This window comes from Typopeltis vanoorti, chromosome 18, assembly GCF_054136105.1.
Source record: "Typopeltis vanoorti isolate ZY-2024b chromosome 18, IOZ_Tvanoo_1.0, whole genome shotgun sequence".
NCBI classification, from domain to species: Eukaryota; Metazoa; Arthropoda; class Arachnida; order Uropygi; family Thelyphonidae; genus Typopeltis; species Typopeltis vanoorti.
The window spans coordinates 95,687,359-95,708,754 of NC_143566.1; the positions used below are offsets into that span (position 1 = coordinate 95,687,359).

A 21,396-nucleotide genomic window follows, 5' to 3' on the forward strand; every position below is an offset into this window, starting at 1 on the left:
TTGTTGGAGAAGCTTGTGAGAACTAGGATCCAGAGTTAGGTTGACAACAATGGTATAATCTTTGATGGACAGCATGGATTTGCTAAAGGGAAGTCACGTTTTAGTAATCTACTTACTTATTACAATAAAGTGACTGCTTCCTTAGACAGAGGAGAAGGATACACAGTAATATACTTGGGTTTCACAAAGGCTTTTGATAGAGTACCTCATGATAAGTTGACAGTCAAACTAGAACAGATGGGGTTTGATATTAGATTAGTGTATTGGATTGGAGACTGGCTATCTGATAGGTATCAACAAGTTGTGTATGGGGGTGCGATATCCAGGAAAAGGAAAGTCACTAGTGGAGTGCCTCAGGGGTCTGTTTTAGGGCCATTACTATTTAACTTGTATATTAATGATATTGGCAAAGATTTGGATGGAGATATTCAGTTGCTTGCAAATGATGCAAAGTTGGGACGAACCATAAAGAGTAGTGAAGATGTTGTGGCTTTGCAAGAAGACTTGAATAAATTGAGTGATTGGGCAAGCAAATGGGGATGTGAGTTCAATGTTGCAAAATGTAAGGTTTTAAAATTTGAAAAACAAAGATGGGATGCAGAATTTATGCTTGCTGAGAATATATTGTTGGAGGTAGAGGAAATAAGAGATCTGGGGGTGATAGTGGATAAGGATCTAAAATTTAGGGGACACATTGCCAAAATTGTGAAGACAACACAAAGACTTCTGGGAATGATGCAGAGGACACTGAAGTGTAGAAGTAGGGAGATTCTTGTTCCATTGTATAAGGCTTTGATTAGACCACACATGGACTATTGTGCCCAAATTTGGTCACCGGGTTTTCAGAAGGATGAAGAGATGTTGGAAAGGGTCTAAAGGCGACTGACCAAGATAGTTTCTGACCTCTGGAATGCTGAGTATGAGGAAAGACTGAGAAGATGTAATTTGCAGAGTCTGGTGGAGAGAAGGAAGAGGGGAGATATGAAAGAGACCTACAAGTTGGTAAGGGGTTGTTATAAGATCAATGGTGGAGAAGTTCTACGGAGAATAATGGGAGATCAGGGGAGAACCAGAGGTCATCCCGGGAAACTGTATAAAGAGGGTGTGAGTAGGGGAGTGAGAGGCAGGTTTTTGTCGTGCAGAGTTGTGAATGATTGGAATGCCTTGCCTGAGAGTGTGGTGTCTGCAAAGAGTTTGAGTGTGTTTAAAACATGGTATGATGAGATGTGTGTGTGATAAAAGGACCTCCCAGATGAGTCTTTGACTCCATGAGGTCTTGGGAAATAATAATAATAATAATAATAATAAGTCATTAGCCTCTATATATGTGCCTTGCATTATGGGATACTAAAGCAATTGATAAGAAGTCATTAGCCTCTATATATAAGTGGCCCAGTTGTAAAGTTACTTCAAGCACAAACTTTCTTTGCTTTCTTAAATAAATATATATAAACATATAATATATAAAAACATAAATAAATAAATTAATTTATAGTACTGTATAAGCAAGTGAAAAACTTTCAACAAATTAAATGAACCAATGTAAATATTTATATGAAAAAAATGTAAAACAGATTACTATTATTATTATTATTATTATTATTATTATTAATATTTATGCATATTTATATATAACATTATTTACTCAACATTCTGTACTGAATATATATTTGGTGAACAGAAAATGTGATATTATTATATTTTAATTGTATATTTATAAATATTATGTAAATATCATGAAAATAATAAACTTTATCATTGGGAGAAAAAAATTATTTACTATATGTTTTGTAATAAACAGAAAATATGATGTGTTAATTGTAGCTCAGTGGATGTGGCGTTTACACACCACGGCGATTGGCCACACGAAGGAAGACTTGGTTTCGAGTCTAGTCGGCGACTAGAGGAAATTTTTCTAAGTCTTTTTTCGACCGGTTCCCGAGTTAGTCGATCTCTGGCATGGGCAAGCAGGTTTTTCCTCCCGGAAACTCAGGTTTTTCGTCCCGTAGACTCAAGAAAATCGACCGTAGAACCCACACTATTTCAGACATTAAATAAATTGTCTTAGGGTTAGAGACCATGAGATGGCGGCACATTTGAGCCGTCTCTCTCTTCACTGTGTACCGCTTAATTAGTGATAGCCTTGGGCCATCTATCTCTGATTGGTACCAGTGGAGATTGAACTGCCCACTCAGTCTCCAAAAGTTAGATGGGGCTAAATGGCCTCGCCTACTCCCGTATACGGAATAAAAAGGCGTTAGCTGGTTTTTTTTATTTTTTTTTTATTATATACTCTGTATGATCATATTTTATTTATTTATTTTTTATTAGGATTTCTAATTAAGAAAACAGTTGAATTTATAGAATTTAATTATACAGATGAAAGAATAATAGAAATCACACTTAAAAACAAACTCCAAACTTAAAATCAGGATCATCCAAATATATGCTCCCACCTTGTTCCACACTAATGAAGAGATAGAAGCATTTTATGCCTCATTGTAGCACACTCTAGACAAAAAAAGAAATACTAATCAAAACTTTACTATAGTAATGGGCGATTTTAATGCCCAAGTAGGTCTGCCCTCCCCCCAAATAGACACAATAGGACCATACATATATGGTACAAGCAGCAACTCAGGAATGGCTCTTACAGAATTCTCTATCAGTAACAAGCTTTACATTATGAATAGAGTTTTTATAATACATATACATAGCATATATTATATACTGTGTAATAATAAAGAAATAGTCCAAGATACCTCAGTACTAAATCAAGTAAAAATAGGAAGCATCCACCAACTGGTGAGAGCCAAAATTAAAATAAATCCCAAATTTGAAAGAATAAAATGGCTAAACTACAAAAAATCAAGAAGTTTTGACTAAAACCTATTGAAAACAAAAAGAAGGATTACGAAGAAAAACTCAATCAAAAACTAAACTTAATAAACATATTTGAAGAAAACATAAATAAAATAAGCAAAAACCTAATGAAAGTAATAATCTCAGCAGCCAACAAGTTCAAAAGCAACAAACAACAAAGAGACCATAAACTTTCAGAAGAAACCTTACAACTACTAAAAAAGAGACGAAATATGAAATGACAAAAACTTAACTTCTAAAATAGAATATGCAGAACCATGCAAAACAATAAGGAAAAAGATGAGAAATGAAATAAGAGCTAATGACACTACAAAAATAAAAGAAACAATTGAAAACAATAAAAATACTAAGAAACCATTTATCAGTTGGTAAAAGTCAAATAACTGCAATAAAAGATAAGAATGGAAACTACAATAAGGAACCTAGAACAAATCCCAAACAGACTAGAAGAATTTTATAAAAACACTAAGTGATTCTTCAATAGATAAATCATGTTAATAACTCTTAAATAACACTTCCCCATCACATATGGAATTCATCCCTCCATTCACCTCAGATGAAATAAAACAAGCATTAAAACAATGAAAAATGGAAAATGTCCTGGTGAAGACCTAATTCACATAGAATTAATTAAATGGGGAGGAAACAACATAATTCACCATATCACAAACTTACTAAATCTATGCCTAGACAAATGAAAAATACCAGAAAGCTGGAAAAATGCCACTCTGATACTGTTATTTAAAAAAGAAGACAAAGAAGAAGTAAAGAACTATAGAGCAATTAGTATTCTCTCTAATCTGTATAAAATTCTCACAAAAGCAATAACAAACAGGTTAACCATTCTTCTAGAATCAAATCAACCTGCAGAACAAGCAGGATTCCGTTAAGGCTTTAACATAAGAATTGAATTGATCATATTCATGCAGCAAAAAAACAAATAATAGAAAAAGCAGAAGAAAACCAATTGCCTCTCTGTTTAGCCTTTACTGATTATGAAAAAACATTTGATTCCATCAAAACTAATGCAATAATCAAAACACTCCAGAATCAAAAAGTTCCTGGAGAATATATGGACCTCCTCCAGGAAATATACCACACTGCAACAGCAACAATCCAACTTCACACAAGTAGCAATAAAATATCAATTGAAAAAGGTGTTCGACAAGGAGACTATCACCCAAAATCTTTACAGGAGTCCTTCAAGAAATATTTAATAATATAAACTGGACAAACCTTGGTATAAAAATTAATAACAGAAACTTAGCACACCTAAGATATGCAGATGATATCATAATTTTTGCAAACACTCCAGAAGACCTTAATATAATGATAGAAGACCTATATCATGAAAGCAGAAAAGTTGGTCTAAATATAAACAGAGAAAAAAACTAAAATCATGTTTAATCATTTTGTAACACTAAAAAACATAATAGAAAACAATTTCTTGGAAAGAGTCTCTTCATATACATATTTAGGTCATCTCATTGATCTAAACTAGGGGTCTTCAACGCATGGCCCACGGAGCTCTTTGGCGTGGCCAGCTGGCCATTTTGAAAAAATAACTACCTACCATTAAAACGTGATTAAATAAAAAATAATTTCAATAATGCTCGCAGTCACTAAGCAATACTGCGGTATTTAGAATTGTAAGATGCTTTCCAGATGCACAAGGAACGCTGTGCATTAGGATTTTATCCTAACACATGCTGTGCATGTGCTAGGATAAAATCCTATAAAAATAAATATTAAATAGACATGCTTCTTCAGCCATCTAATGGTGCCAAGCGGTACTTAAGTACTAGTACTAATGTTGCAGGTAGATGGCTAAAGTAGTAGTTCGTTTGAGTGCACTGTCTAGTGCCTTCCAGATACATCTCGAAGGTTCTCAATACTTCGTTATTTTCATATAAATACAAGAGGATTTCATCCACAGTCAGTCAGTCAGTCGTGAACAGTGTGATATTCGTGTATAAGCGCACACACAGGTTCATCGTGTCAGCCATAGCCTACCGTGGTTTTATATTGCCCAACTTTTTTCATTAGTGTGAGACATATTCAATGGATAAAAACTGTTATACAGCATTTTGGATCATTTTTGGGTTCACCTTCTATCACTATGGCATGTACGAGTAAAAAGCGAAAATCAAGTGATTTGTGTTGGGTTTTTAATGAAAAGTGGATCAATTTGTACGTTTTTTGTGCCAATGAGTTAAAGTAAGTTATGTAATAGCTGAAAAAATTGCTAAAAAATCAAAAGTCTTCTTGGACGGTGATTAGCCAGTGTGTTTAATTTGTCATGAGTCAGTGGCAGTATCAAAAGAATACAATATAAAACGACACTATGAGACAAAGCATGCGTCCAATTTCAATCACCTTCCAGGGCGGCTTCGTGTGGACAAAGTGAACCGTCTCCAAATTGATTTAAAATGCCAGAAGGGTAAGTTTAAAAGGCAGAGGGAAGAGAGCGAAGCATGCGTTAAAGTAAGTTATGTAATAGCTGAAAAAATTGCTAAAAACTCAAAAGCCTTCTTGGACAGCAAGTTTGTGAAAGAGTGTCTCATCGCAGCAGGGGATATTCTGTGTCCAAATAATAAGGATTCCCTAATCTTTGCCGGCATGCTTTGAAGATATGTACTTTGGTAGGAAACATTTATGTGAGCAGTTCTTCTCCAGAATGAAGCATGTAAAGTCCAAGAAGAACTCAGATTATGGACCAACATCTCAAAAATACTCTGGGCATAGCAACTTCCAACACTGATGCCAACATCGACAAGCTGGTCAAGGAAAATCATTGCCAAGTTGCCCACTGACATTGTAAAAAATGAATGTTTTCTTCATTAAGTTATCTTTTTTCAAGTACTGATTGTATTTACTTATCATGAACCCAACTCCTACCTACACTCTTAAAGCTGAGTTTGTTTATTTTTATAGACTTTTAAGTAAAGTATTAAATGCACAGTGTACCGTGGGCCTCATTGAAATGAGGCTTGTGGGCTTCGTTGAAATTTTTAATGCGGCCTGCACTGTCTGAAAGGTTGAAGACCCCTGATCTAAACTGTGGACTCCAAAAGGAAATAAATAGGAGAGTTCAAGTTGCCTGGAGTGCATTCAGAAAACTGAAAAGCATTTTTGAAAACAATGATGTCCCACTCTGTTTAAAAATTATTATTATTATTATTATTATTATTATTCAGGCCTCCATGGAGTCAAAAGACTCATCGTGGGAAGTCCTTCCTAAGAAACACAAAGTCTATCAAGACTCATCGAGGGAAGGGTCCCCCCTAAGAAACAAAAAGTCTATCATACCACTCCTTGAACTCACCACTCCATCAGGCAATGCATTCCATGGTTCAAACACCCTCCATGCAAAGAAACCACTCCTCACCCTCTTGCTCACAGTTTCCTTTCGTAACTTCCAGGGATGCCATTTAAAAGGAAGACATTTAACCAGTGTATACTTCCAGTCATCACATATGGTTGTGAAACTTGGTCGCTAGCAAAAGCAGTGAAAAATAAACTAGCAACAACTCAAAGAAAAATGAAGAGGTTGATGCTAGGCATCACATTAAAAGTAAATTTTTTAACTGCAATAAAAGATAAGAATGGAACTACAATAAGGAACCAAGAACAAATCCTAAACAGACTAAAGAATTTAAAAACTAAATAAATTACAGACTAAATCACTATAAAGGACTCTATAGTGATTCTTCAATTAAGAAGCAAAACACCTGGATAAGAAGCCAGACTCGTATCACTGATATCATTCTTCACCACAAGCGCCTAAAAAGGAAATGGGCTGGACATGTATTCAGAAGAGAAGATGAGCAATGGAACACCATACTAACGAACTGGATTACAGCCTGGTTAGCCAAGTGGTTAGCATATCCGCTCTCCAGCCAAAAGGATGTGAGTTCGAATCCCGCTGTGGGCATGGATGTTTGTGATTGTCTGTGAAAATACTAGTGGTGGTGGACAGTAGATGGCATTGGTGTAGATGATGCAGTTGGTGGATAACGGGTGGATGAGGTTTAGTAGTGGAGACAGAGAATTGTAGAGTAGGTGCCCTCCCTCGATGAGTCTTGGACTCCCTGGAAGTTTCAAATAATAATAATAATTCCAAAAGAAGGGAAATGAGGCCGAGGATGTCCTAAAAGAAGGTGGAGTGATGAATTGTCAAATTTTGTTGGGAAAAATTGGTCAATCATTGCCAAGAACAGAGAAAGGTGTTAGGAACTGGAGGAGGCCTTCATCCAGCAGTAGACAGAAAATGGCTGAAAAGAAGAAGAACCTCCATGGAGTCAACAGACTTAATCGTGGGAGGTCCACCCAACTACCAACATGTCTATCATATTGAGCTTTAGAAATTATTTACATTACCTGCACTCACAATGCACTTAGTCAATGCATTCCACTCACTAACAATTCTCCATGTAAAAAATCTGCTCCTAACGCCCTTTTTCACCACACCTTCATATAACTTCCAGGGATGGCCTCTTGTTCTTCCCATCTTAATATCCACTCTTTTTATAATTTCTTCTGTATTAATCTGATAGAATCCCTTAACTAACTTGAAGGTCTCTATCATATCTCCTCTTTTCCTCCTATCAATCAATCGTAATCCACATTCTCTCAAATGCCAATACTTCAGAGTCTGGATATCACTTTGGTTATTCGTCTTTGAATCCTCTCTAGTGTTTCCATAACACAATGAAAACTAGGTGACCAAATCTGGGCACAATACGCCATATATGATCTGACCAATGCTTTATATAGAGGCACCACCTCCCTATCCCTACATATCAATGCCCTTTTTATCATAGCACCTATACAATGTGCAGTCTTTGCAACATGTGTGATGTGGCCTCGAACTTCAGTCCACTGTACACCATCCCCTCCAAGATCCTGAATCTCATCCACTTCCTGAAGTCAAACTCCACCAATACAATATGTAGCCTTATGTCTCTGTATCCAAAGTGCAACCCCTTGCATTTATTAACATTAAAACTGCAACCCCACTCATTTGTCCAAGCTAAAAGTCTATTCAAATCTTTTTCACATCAGCACTACTCCTGATTATTCTACCTAACTTTGCATTATCGACAAACATTTGAAGATCCCCAGTCAATCCACATCACATACCATTAACAAACAGTTAAACAGTAGGGGCCCGAGAACAGAACCCTGATCCCATCTCCAATCCATTTGACCAATATACTATCTATTCCTATCTGCTGCAGCTTGTACACAAATTTATCAAATGGTAATCTATTGAATGCTTTTGCAAAGTCCAAGAATATCACTGTATATGATTCTCCCTTATCCAACACATTTGTTACCTTATCATAACACATACGGAGATTGCTAAAACAAGACCTGCCTTATAGTTCCACATATAGACCTTGATAACAACTGTTTCTTGTTTGATTACTATCAAAATCAATATCTCATGATCACTTTCACCAATTTTTCCAACCCCAAATTCATACACTTTGATCACAACTGCATATATACAGACTAGTCTATAATTGGAAACTTCTGTTCTCAAATCATGCTTGTGGAGAGGTATTATTTTGCCTTCTTTCCAGTGCTTAGAAATCTCCCCCACTGCAAGATTTTCATTAAACAACTAAGACAAGAGCATGGGCAACTCTTCTGCACATTCTTTAAAAATATGTGGTGATATATGTCATCCACTTTCACAACCTTATTAACATCTAACCTGAGCAACATTTGATACACCTCTGATTCTTTTCACCTTTAATTCTCTTAATTCTTGCCCCCCCCTTCTAGATGGGGGGCAAGAATTCACACCACTATGATATACACTGATGAAGTGTTTCTTAAATAATTCCACAATAACTTTGCTACTATAACTATCCACAATTGTTAAATTGTCATAATTATTTTTCCTCTTGCTTGCTACATAGTAGAAAAATTCTCTCAGATTGTCTTTGACCTGACTGGCCGATCTCTTCTCATATTCTACTTTTTCTTTTTTAACCATGCTCATCACTTTTCTGGCCTGCACTTTATATTTTTCATTCATCGGTTCACAGCAAATTCTTGTATTTTCTCCATAACAATTTCTTTTGTAACACTGCTTGCTTGTTTTCACCATTCATATTATCTCACTCCTACTATATTTATTTGCTTAACTCTTGGTATGCAGTTATGCATTGCTTGTGTTAGATACTGCTTTATTATTTCTCATTCACTGTCAATATATTATCTACACAATTCATCAACCCAATGTATTGATGCTAGTTTACTATGGAGCCTCTAATAATCACCTGCCTTATAGTTCCACATACAGACCTTGATAACAACTGTTTCTTGTTTGATTACTATCCAAATCAATATCTCATGATCACTTTCAACAACAGGTGGCAACATTGATACCTCATTCACAACTGCATCCTGCGAGGATATCACCAAATCTAATACTGATAAACCTCGTTTTACTTCCATCATATGCTGCTTTAGATAATTATCTTGCAGAAACTAAACAAATTGACTCTCCTTGTAACTATGCACTATCTCTTCTTTCCAATCCATATTCCTATAATTAAAATATTATTATTATTATTATTCAGGCCTCCATGGAGTCAAAAGAGTCATCGTGGGAGGTCCTTCCTAAGAACATAAAGTCTGTTAAGACTCATCAAGGGGAGGTCCCCCCCCCCTAAGAAACACAAAGTCTATCATACCACTCCTTAAACTCATTGACCGTTCTCGCTCTCACCACTCCATCAGGCAATGCATTCCACGGTTCAACCATCCTCCATACAAAGAAACCACTCCTCACCCTCTTGCTCACAGTTTCCTTTCGTAACTTCCAGGGATGGCCTCTTGTCATCACTCCTTCCCGCTGTTCAACCAAGTGAAAGAACTCTTCAGTGTCAACCCTGTAACCACCTCTCAACAGTTTAAAAGTCTCAATCGTATCACCTCTCCTTCTTCTATCTACCAAACTCTGCAGTCCACATTCTCTCAGACAATCCTCATAACCAAAATTGTATAGTCCTGAAACCATCTTTGTACCCTTTCCACAGTTAATTTATCCCTTTCAAATCCTGGGGACCAAATCTGAGAACAACAGTCTAAGTGTGGTCTGATCAGAGACTTATACAACGGAATGATAACCCTTTTATTCTGCAGGTCAGTGTCCTTCTCATAATTGCAGCAATCCTCTGTGTTACCTTCAACACCTTTGCAATATGTCCCCTAAATTTCAGGTTTCTATCAATCATCAACCCCAGATCTCTTGTCTCCCCCACTTCCTCCAGTATAATTCCTCCCACAGAGTATGCAGCATCCCATCGATGTTTTCCAAACCTCAAGACCTTACATTTTGCTGCATTAAACTGACACCCCCCATTCATTTGCCCATCTATCTAGCTTATTCAAATCCTCTTGCAGGGCTACCACATCTGCACTATTACTAATAATCCTTCCCAGCTTCGCATCATCTGTAAACAACTGAATATCCCCTTGCAATCCACTGGCACTGTCATTGATATAAAGGTTAAACAATATAGGTCCTAGTACTGAGCCCTGTGGGACCCCACTTGTAACCCTCTGCCTCCTTGAAACTGCTCCACCATACACAACTCTCTGATACCTATCAGACAGCCAATCCTGACTCCAGTTGACCAATCTGACATCCAGACCCATGTGCTGCAACTTAAATATCAGTTTATCATGTGGCACCTTGTCAAATGCCTTCGCTAAGTCTAAGAAAATTGCAGTATATGCCTTTCCCACATCTAATGTTCTTGTAACTTTATTATAAAAGGTTAGTATATTGCTAAAACAAGAGTGCCCATTCACAAATCTATGTTGACTCTCACAGATAACATTACCTTCATCTGCCCAATGCTGTATACGGTCCCTCACTACTTTCTCCACAGATCTTAACAACTATTGATGACACACAAACTGGACTATAATTAGACACTTCCAGTCTGTACCAGGTTTATGCAATGGCACTATCTTACCTTCCTTCCATTCCCTGGGCACCTTTGCCGAAGCCAGACTTTCATTGAAAAGTCAGGTTAAAGGCACTGTCAGTTCCCTAGCACATTCTCTCAAAACTCATGGTGAAATACCATCCAGTCCCAAAGCTTTACTGACATCCAGAGTACTCAGTATCTGAAACACACTCTCCTCCTGTACCTCTAAACCTCGAACCTGCCCTATCCCTCTAGCATTAAAACTGACTCCTCTAGGATGAAATACTCCAATATAGTGTTCATTGAACAATTCTGCTATGTCCTCTGCATCAGTCACTCTATTCTCATTTTTATCCCACAGTCATTTCTCCTCTTACTGGCCACATAGCTAAAAAATTCCCTAGGATTTTCTTTGGATCTTAGGGCCAATCTCCTCTCATATTCCAGTTTCGCTTTCCTTACCACACTAGTCACTCTTCTGGCCTGTGTCTTATATTCTTCATGCATCCTCTCTTCACCTGTCTCCTTATATATCTTCCATAGCTTCTTTTTCGCATGCAATTCCTGTTTAATATTGTTCGTCATCCACTTTACTCCAAATTGTGTCCTCTTCTTCACTCGTGGTATACAACTTACCATTGCTGCTAACAAATATTCTTTCACAATTTCCCACGCACTAATGATATCCCAGCCTTCCAATTCCTCCCTCCATGAAACTTCCCAAAGTTAGCGTCTAAGACTATTATAATCACCTGCTTTATAATTCCACATATGTTCCCATCTCTTTGATACTCCTGCATGTCTATTCATTTTCCAAGTCAAAACCATATGGTCACTCTATGCAACTTTTGGGAGAGATGTCATCTCAGTTATTATCAACTCTTCTGATGCTATAACCAAATCCAAAACTCTTGAACCTCTTGTTCCCTCTGTTACATGTTGCCTAAGACATTTGTCCCTCAAGAATTCTAGAAATTCCATTCCCCTATTGCTACATGCATCTTCCTCTCTGCAATTTATACTACTGTAGTTAAAAAGTTAAATTTCCCATTAGGATCATCTTCCTTTTACTTTCCCAACTGATTTGTCTAAACACATTTCCCAATCAATACTCTCCAAATTCCGTGGCCTATAACAGCATCATATTAGATATACTATTCTACTGATCTCAACTTCACACCAAATGGCTTCAAAATTTTCACACATACTACTATTTTCCACTTTGACTCATGAAGGACACAATTCCTCTGCTACCATTAACAATATCTTCCTCCTCTATCCATTCTTCATCCTTCTATCCATTCAGAAAATTTCATATCCTACCATTTCAAGTTCTGAGAGTATATCATCCTCATTTAACCAAGTTTCACTTATTCCAATTATCTTTGGGCATACTGACTCAATCAATGCTACAAACTCAGCCCTTTTATTTCTGATACTCTATACATTAGTATATAAGCAAAAAAATTCTCCACTCTTTGAGGCCATCCCATCAACAATTACTTTTTAATCTTTCTACTATAGTGCACTTCTCTTTTCATCCTGACCATCCCCATTTCTCTGATCCTGACTATGATTTTCATTTATATTCTTATCATCCCCCACTGATTTTACACTACATCACTTTTCTCTGCTATAGTCACTTACTCATTTTGTCAAACTTTGAAAAAATAAAATAAACTTGAACACTAAATCATATTTCTTTACGTAACTCTGAACTATAATAGTAATTGTAGCTCAGTAGAAGTTGTGTTTGCACTCAGCGCTAAATCGCCCAAAGAAAGACGACTTTGAGTTCAAGTCGAGTCGCCAACTACAGGAACTTTTACTAAGCCTATTAAGGATCGACTGAGGGAATGTGGACTGCAGAGTTTGGTAGATAGAAGGAGAGGTGATATGATTGAGACTTTTAAGCTGTTGAGAGGTAGTTACAGGGTTGACACTGGGGAGTTCTTTCACTTGGTGGAACAGTGGGAAGGAACGATGACAAGGGGCCATCCCTGGAAGTTACAAAAGGAAGCTGTGAGCAAGAGGGTGAGGAGTGGTTTCTTTGCATGGAGGGTGGTTGAACCATGGAATGCATTGCCTGATAGAGTGGTGAGAGCAAGAACGGTCAATGAGTTCAAAGAGTGGTATGATAGACTGTGTTTCCTAGGAATAATAATAATAATGATCATTATGGTATTATTTTCGGTATCAGAACGTAAATTTAAGGCCTGAAATTCTTATCGACCACCCTAATCTTAACAACAATGATGGTCTAAAAATTCCAAGAATATCAAAGGCACATATTCTACTCACATAACCTTTCTGCCAAAGAGTTAATTATAAATACGACTGTAGGTAATTCTGGATCTCAACTCGAATATAACAACTCCCATGTTAAATTAGGACATCACTTTTGCTCTAATAAAACTATCTATATGAAATTGTTCTCTGATGTTGTCATAAATAGAATATAGCTTTGATGTAGTTATTATTATTATTATGTGATACCTCCAGGGAGTCCAAAGACTCATTGAGGGAGAGTGTGCCAACAGCATCGAGCGATTGAAACCCTTCCAACAACTAACCACGCTCAAACTTGCTTAACTTTTTGCTAAGCCATTAGTAGCAGAGGCTCTACCAAATGACCAACCTTTACTGCCTTTGATGTAGTAATTTTTATTTATTTAATTAATTTATTTTTATTTTTTTCACTAGAGGTCAAGCCAGCAGAATAACCATTGATCAAATCATTGTGTCTTTGGCATGCTGTGTGAAATGTAATATAGCTTGTAACGGTATGTATGTGTGTGTGTGTACTCCAGATGATGACTTTAATATGAAGGCTGAAACGTCGGGAAATTAAAATTATTATTTTTAACATGGTTGTAGTCTCCATAATTTGTCTGAAATGTTGATCATCTTAACACTAAAAAAAAGGATAATAATACAGCAATTATCCTGCTACATCAATTTCACATTATGCATATTATAATGATATTAATTAGAATCTATTCTTCAGTCACATGAAAGAAAATTTGGTATTATTGCTTAAATTTTATGTTATGTGTGTGTGTGTGTGTAATTTATTTGAGACATAGTGAAGTATTAAAAAAAATTACCTGACATTTCCAAGAAGTCACTGTGGGAGGGTATTCTACTCTCCACAACACAGCTTACTGTCTATCATACTCAATCCTCCAACTACATAAATTAAACATGCCAAGAAATTATATTCTTGGTTTAATCCTTTATTCAAGTGTAAGCAAACAAAGTTTGTGTGTGAAGTAACTTCATGACTGGGCATGTATATAGAGGCTAATGACTTCACATCACTTGCTTTAGCATCCCATAATGCAAAGCACATCCTTATGGACATGTATAATTCTATGCATTATGAGAAGGACCACTACCCAGACTGGTTTCAACCTTTATTGAGGTCTCAGCAGTGGGAGCCAGACTCAAGAGTGATACCAAGGTTAAGTAATGCAGAAGTTATATCATTCCACATACCATTCAACCTTGGTATCATTTGTGTGTCTGGCTCCCACTAATGAGAACTCAATAAAAGTCGAAACCAGTCTGGGTAGTCGCTTGACATAATGCATAGCATTACATGTCCATAAGGATATGTGCTTTGCATTATGGGATACTAAGGAAAGTGATGTGAAGTCATTAGCTTCTATATACGAGTTGCCCAGTCCTGAAATTACTTCAGGCACAAACTTTGTTTGCTTACACTTGGATAAAATCATTGATTAAACCAATAATATAATTCCTTGACATCTTTAATTTATAGTATAACCAAGTGGAAAAACTTTTAACATTTAACCTCCAACTATACTATTACCATCAACACACGATTCTGTCTATTGCCTGCCACCACGATGGTCAATAATATTTTTTGTCTCTAAATGATGTGTTCTGATGGATGATTTGTATGTAAAAAAACTTGGGGATGAAATGTGCTTATATTATTCTACTTGAAATGTCCTGCCAATCAAGAAGTTTATCTTTGTTTAATGTTGAATGATATGGCTACTCTTTGCTTTCCCTGATCACTTTTGCTCAAATATAACACAGTTATTATTTAGCAGGATTTCACCTTTTAGTCTTCTGTGTCTCGGTAAAGCCAGTTATATAAGTTGACATGGACAACTTACATTTTTTTCATTCTAAAATGCATAACTTTGCACGTGTTTCACAATAAAGTGGCATCCGTTATTCTTTTCTCATTTGAATCATTCTGCAGGCTTTTTACATCCCCTGATTAACTATTATGGTACCCAATCTTTTTTTTTTAAGATTACACGGTAGTCAGCATTCATGGTTAAGATTTAGGAATTTACAAAATCTAATGTACAAGTAACCTACCCTACATAGGGGAAACAAGATGCACAGGAAACAGGAGTATTAGTTTATATTATATAAACTAATATGGTATATGTTTGGAGGCCTATCAGGCACTCCAAACATACCATAGAATTGACTGGAAAGGCACCAAGTCCCTACAGCGCAGCAAAACCTGGTTTGAGAGAAAATTTAAAGAAGCCTGTGAAATGCTAAAACACAATCCAAACTCGAACAAAAATGATGGACTAATCATTCCAAGAATGTGGAGGACCCATTTGCAACACTTATAGCAACTAGAACAAACTCAGAAGGAAATCTCTATACAAGAGGACTTTAGAAATGTTTAATGTAGTGCAGTTTTTAACTTATTTTTATATTTACATTTTTTAAAACCTTTATTTTATTTTATTATTTTTAATATTATTATTTTTTTTTCTTTTCCCACTCACTGTCGGTGCCAGGTTATTTTGCACCCTAGGCAAAGTTTACAAGTGCACCCCTTATTTCATAAACTAAAATGTTTCTAATTGACATTAAACAAAATAAAATTGTCTTTCAGGTTAAATTAATGGGGCTTTTTTAATTTACTTTTTTAATTAATTTGAAAATTCTCTGTTACAATTCATTTACAAAAAAAAGTTACTGAAAATACTGAAATTTAATATTTTAAAATGTTAACGTTTTAAAATATTTATCTTAACTGAATTTTAAATAGCGGTACGTTCAAATCATTTAGGTAAGGAACAAAAAAGAACCAAGAGTTAAATAGTAAATAGTGTGATGTGTGAAGGATATGGAAAAAGAATCGATACCTAAATTATATATCACTATTTAATTTTGATATTTTAGTAAAGTATGAATAAAGCATAGCTCGAAGTTTTGCACCCCTTCATGGCTTGGCACTAGGCGGCTGCCTAGTTTGCCTAAATGGTAGCGCCAGCCCTGTTCCCACTAGAAGTCAGGCTAGATAAAAGATTAATAAGCAGCTTAGATTCGTTTTACCTTTGTAAAGTGCAGTAGCATGTAGCATGTTTCTTATACATATGCATGTTTTTGATGATGAACTCAATACAGAGGTCGAAACATCAAATGTTACTTTCCTAATATTAAGTAAAGTAATTATTTTAATATGTTTGTTGTGTCTCCATAAATTCTTAACCATGAGTATTACCCAATTTCTCATCATTGGCAGACGATTGAATATTTCTTTTAAAATAATTTCCTCTGTCACAAAAATACATATTACATTAGCAGCGGTCCAAGTACTGAACCCTCTAGCACAGCATTTCTCAACCTTTCTAAGCTCAAGGACCAGTAAAATGCCTAAAACAATTCTATGGACCACTAAGTTATGTAATTTTTTAAAAAAATATATGTGAGGATTACCAACATTTTGGAAAAAACTGTGCCTTTTATAACATAATAAATCTATGTTTGAATACATATGGAAACATAATTAAGTTGGAAGTAAACGATTAAAAGTGTATCATCACTGAACAAAGTTTTAATTTTTATTAAACAAATAATTGTATCAGTTTCTGATTTGCTGTGGACAAATGAATGGGTATATCAGCGTCATTGAGCTGATAAACCCCCATTCATCTGCCTACAGCAACTTTTATATTATGGGGAACGTCAGCACCGTCCTGCTGAAACCTTCATTCATCTGCACACAGCGACAGCAATTTTTATATTTTATATGTTATCAATATTCATCTGCCCATACTCATGAAGCTAGCCCTACAACAACTTTTATCTTCACTCACTCTCTGATTCAACCTGCGACATGTAAACTGTTCCATTCGCTAAGTGTGTTGTGAGACAAGGAGAAAATGTTGTTCTTATCTTACTCCATTTATCATAATACTGAATACGAACTTGACATCCATGGATTCCATCATGGATGTCATCCCTTGTCCTGTCCAAACCATCCCTTGCATATACCCAAAAATTTCGCTCAGAACATCCCAAAGCCATTAATGCCCCCCCCCCCCCCCCATCCACACACACACACGCATGCACTTCCAGCCGAGATACAAATCACCTTATTTCCCTCACGAGTTTTCTATGACTAGCAAAAAAATTTAAGACAATCCTGTTATGTGAGGTCCTTTTCGATATCAGTCCAACCCACGATGGCAGCCGCAAAGTGCCATTCATGTGGTCGGGCGCATTTTCCTGGCAGCGACTGTATGCCGTATATACCGTACGCATGCGCTTTTTACTAATCGTAAATAAGTAAATAAGTAAAATATGTAAAAATTAATTTTTACTAATTTTACGTAAATCTGGCAGATTCATTAATCGTGTAGTGGTTTTATTTATATCCATCCTGTGTGGTGCTTGTATTCGTTACAGTGTGATGTGTTTCTGTACAATCCATGACCGTACGGATGTTGTTGTCTGCATGCGACGGATTCAATGTGCTCGGCCGCATATTCCCGCAAGCTACCGTACGAGATAGAACTTCGCTAAATGAGATGTGGGCAGATATCCTCCTCACCAGGAGAGCTAAGCCTCACCTTGACGTGACTTTGCATAACTTTCGTTTCATCCCCGATTTTGTCCGATTTTGGAAATGGATTAATTCCAAAACCAGTAAACTGTAGTCCAAATAAATAATATAATTATATTACTACTTACTTTTAATGAGATGGTTCAGCTTCTCAGCCTTTTCAGAGTTGCTGGATATCTGACTCAATATGGTTAACTTTCAGTCGAAAATCGAAACACACACACACTAAGATGATTTCTGTATTTTAATTTTATTTGAAGGAGCAATGAAAATCCTTTCTCACAAAGATAGTTGTAGAAAACTGCATGATGATTTTCAGTGCTGCTTCAGATAATTCGGGAAATTCACTTCCCACTGAAGGCGAGATCCCGAATCGAGCCAAAACAAGATCATGGAATTGCATTTTAAGCCCACTGTCACTTGAAAGCTCAATTAATTGTTCTTTTTTGAATAACGAAAGGTCATTCTCGTGACTATAAGCCTGAAATAGATCTCAAACCCACAGAAATTTCTTATAAAAGTTATTCGGAAAATATGTTTCAAAATTGTTTTGGAGTTTTGAGGTGGTCACAAACCCTTTCCAGAAACTCAGAATCAACAAAAAAAAGATAATTTTCCACTAAAAAGGATTACAATGTTGGAAAAGGTGCAAATTATGTGTTTTACATAATTAATTCGCAACACCAGTTTTTTTTTTTTCTCTCGAATGCCTTTATTTTCATGTAGGCATCAAGAACAGTTAAAAATTTTCAATGAAGGAAGAGATTTAGTTCATTTAGTTTTGAAAAAAATATCTGAAAGATAGGATAGTGTTGATAACCATGCTTCGTCAACAAGGAGTGATGCAAAATTAGAATTACGTTCATTTATAAACAATAAAATTTCGTGCCTTAATTGAAATGATCTTGTTAGTAATTTGTCCCCTGGAAAGCCAGCAAATTTCAGAATGAAGCAAAAGTTGTATATATTCACTGCCCATTTCATCGCAGAGTACTGAAAATAACCTGTTATTTAACGGTCGAGCCTTAATAAAATTAACTAGCTTTACAGAGTTGTATAGCACAGTTTCAAATTCTGGTGGCATTCCTTTGGAGGCCAAACTTTCCCTGTGTATGAAACAATATAGCCGATTCATATCCAGAGCTACTTTGACCATAGAAACAACCCCCACTATGCCTACCTGTAAGGGCGTGAGCTCCATCCGAACAGAAGCCCATGTATTTTTCCCACTGGATTCCTTTGTGTATTATGCAATTATTGAGAGTGTGAAATATTTCTTCTCCAGTTGTTCACGATGACAAAGTTCTACAAAACAGAATATCGTCATGAACGTTGTTATCATGCACATATCTTACATAGCATATTAACTGTGCATCATCTGTAACATCAGTAGTCTCATTTATTTGTAATGCATAATAAGGGCTCTTCTTAACTCTTTCAATTAACTGAGATTCTACGTCACCTGCCATATCATTAATTCTGCAACCTACAGTGTCATTGAAAGAGGAGTCAAATCATTTCAGTAACTTGTTACCAAATAGTTTTTAGCATTTCTTTTTTATAGCTGGAAGTAGTAAATTTTCTCTGATAAAATGAGGTTTCCTGTTTTCGCTATGTGCAAACTTAAGAGATAGGATGCTTCCAGTGACTTGCTATTAATCGAACCCATGGCCAAAACTACATCATTCCCATGATTTAATGTCCCTAAGCATCACTGAAAAAATTCAATTGGCTTATTTTTAACATCACAACGTTTAGTTTCTAAATATCATCGGAGTTTCGCAGCTTTTAGGCACTTGTTCGACAACACTTCATAACAGAAAACACATTGAGGTTTCTGTTCACTTTTATCTCCACACCAAGTAAAGCCGAATTCCAAATATGAACTGTTATATTTCCTACTGTATTTTTTCTTTAAATTGCTTGTTTCTTCTACTTTAATAGTGTCAGATTTACTCGCTGTCATTATTGTGTATGACAATTAGGGTTAGCATCATCTGTTTCATTTGCTCTTCTTTTCAAAGTCCTAGTTCTAAGCCACTTTTCCATTATTAAAAAAGTTTCCGAAAAATATATAAATATATAAATACTGGGGTTAACTCACGACATGCTTTGCCCAAGTATCATTTAGCACTTCTGAAGGTATACTGAGCTTGGTTGAAGGAGGAAAAACCTTCAGTAATAAAAATCAATAAACAACAAGCAATTGGTTGAAATATGGATAACACATGTTCACTTCAAATCTGATAAAACAACAAGGGGAGGCAGAAGCAATAAAACTATATTGTTGTTCACTTCACCTGCCTTATTATTCGTCATTCTGCTGCCCAATTACTGTAGTGACAGAATAATGAATAATAAAAAGAGGGGTGAAGTGAACAACAATATAGTTTTATTGCTTCCACATTTGAATATTTTGATGCTATTTGTTGTTGATTTTTTTAAGTCTCCATTTGATTTCAATAATTTTTACTTACTTATTCAATTTTAATTTGTTTGGATAACTAAAAAATATATATTTATTTAATTAATTTAAGTCTGCCTGCAGACACCTTTCCCATCGTCACGGACCACAGGTCGAGAAACACTGCTCTAGCACACTGCTAGTCACCTGCCTTCTGCTTCTCTATATATTTCTCTTTGTTATCTATCTCTTAGTCACCATCTTACAGTGATGCTGGAACAGCATCACTGTAAGATATTTCTGTATCTTACAATCTAAAGGATCATGAATCCTCTGCTTCAGGTGTGGAGAGGAAGTAACTAACATCAGATGAGCATATAAATGTAGAAAGTATTTTTACCTTGGGTATAAATATGTTAAAGATATGTTAAAGATACCAAGTATAATTTTAAACCTGGTTTTACTCCATTTCCCAAGTAAGCAGGCGCAAACTTGACTTTTAGTCTGTTTGCTTACTTGGGAAATGGAGTAAAACCAGGTTTAAAATTATACTTGGTATCTTTAACATATCTTTAACATATTTATACCCAAGGTAAAAATACTTTCTACATTTATATCTCCTCCAGAGATTTTTATTTAATAAGGTTAAAACACCTTATGGTAACCTGTTTTGGCGAAATACTTACAAGCTCTGTACTACTAAATCTTGGTATTTCTAATTCTAGCCTAGCTCCCACTGACGAGACCTCAATAAAGGTCGAAACCGGTCTGGGTAGTGGCCCCTTGCCTTTAATACAAAACATCATACATCCCCTTCTTGGAGATGTGTTTTGGCATTAGGGGTAAATATTAAGATTAGTGATCGGAGCTTGTTCCACCTTTGCCACGAGTTGCCCTGGTCCTGCACTACCTGTGGGATCAGTTAGACTTGCATCAATTGCAGGTGCAAACTTGACTTTTAGTCTGTTTGTTTACTTGGGAAATGGAGTAAAACCAGGTTTAAAATTATACTTGGTATCTTTAACATATCTTTAACATATTTATACCCAAGGTAAAAATACTTTCTACATTTATATCTCCTCCAGAGATTTTTATTTAATAAGGTTAAAACACCTTATGGTAACTTGTTTTGGCGAAATACTTACAAGCTCTGTACTACTAAATCTTGGTATTTCTAATTCTAGCCTAGCTCCCACTGACAAGACCTCAATAAAGGTCGAAACCGGTCTGGGTAGTGGCCCCTTGCCTTTAATACAAAACATCATACATCCCCTTCTTGGAGATGTGTTTTGGCATTAGGG

At 36.0% G+C, this 21,396-nt stretch overlaps 1 protein-coding gene across 3 annotated transcripts in view; it reads right to left on the minus strand.

The window, feature by feature from the left end:
• LOC150096963 (VPS9 domain-containing protein 1-like) overlaps positions 1 to 21,396 on the minus strand; it is a 453,159-nt gene that overhangs the window by 200,360 nt on the left and 231,403 nt on the right. The gene's annotated exons all lie outside the window — the stretch shown is intronic.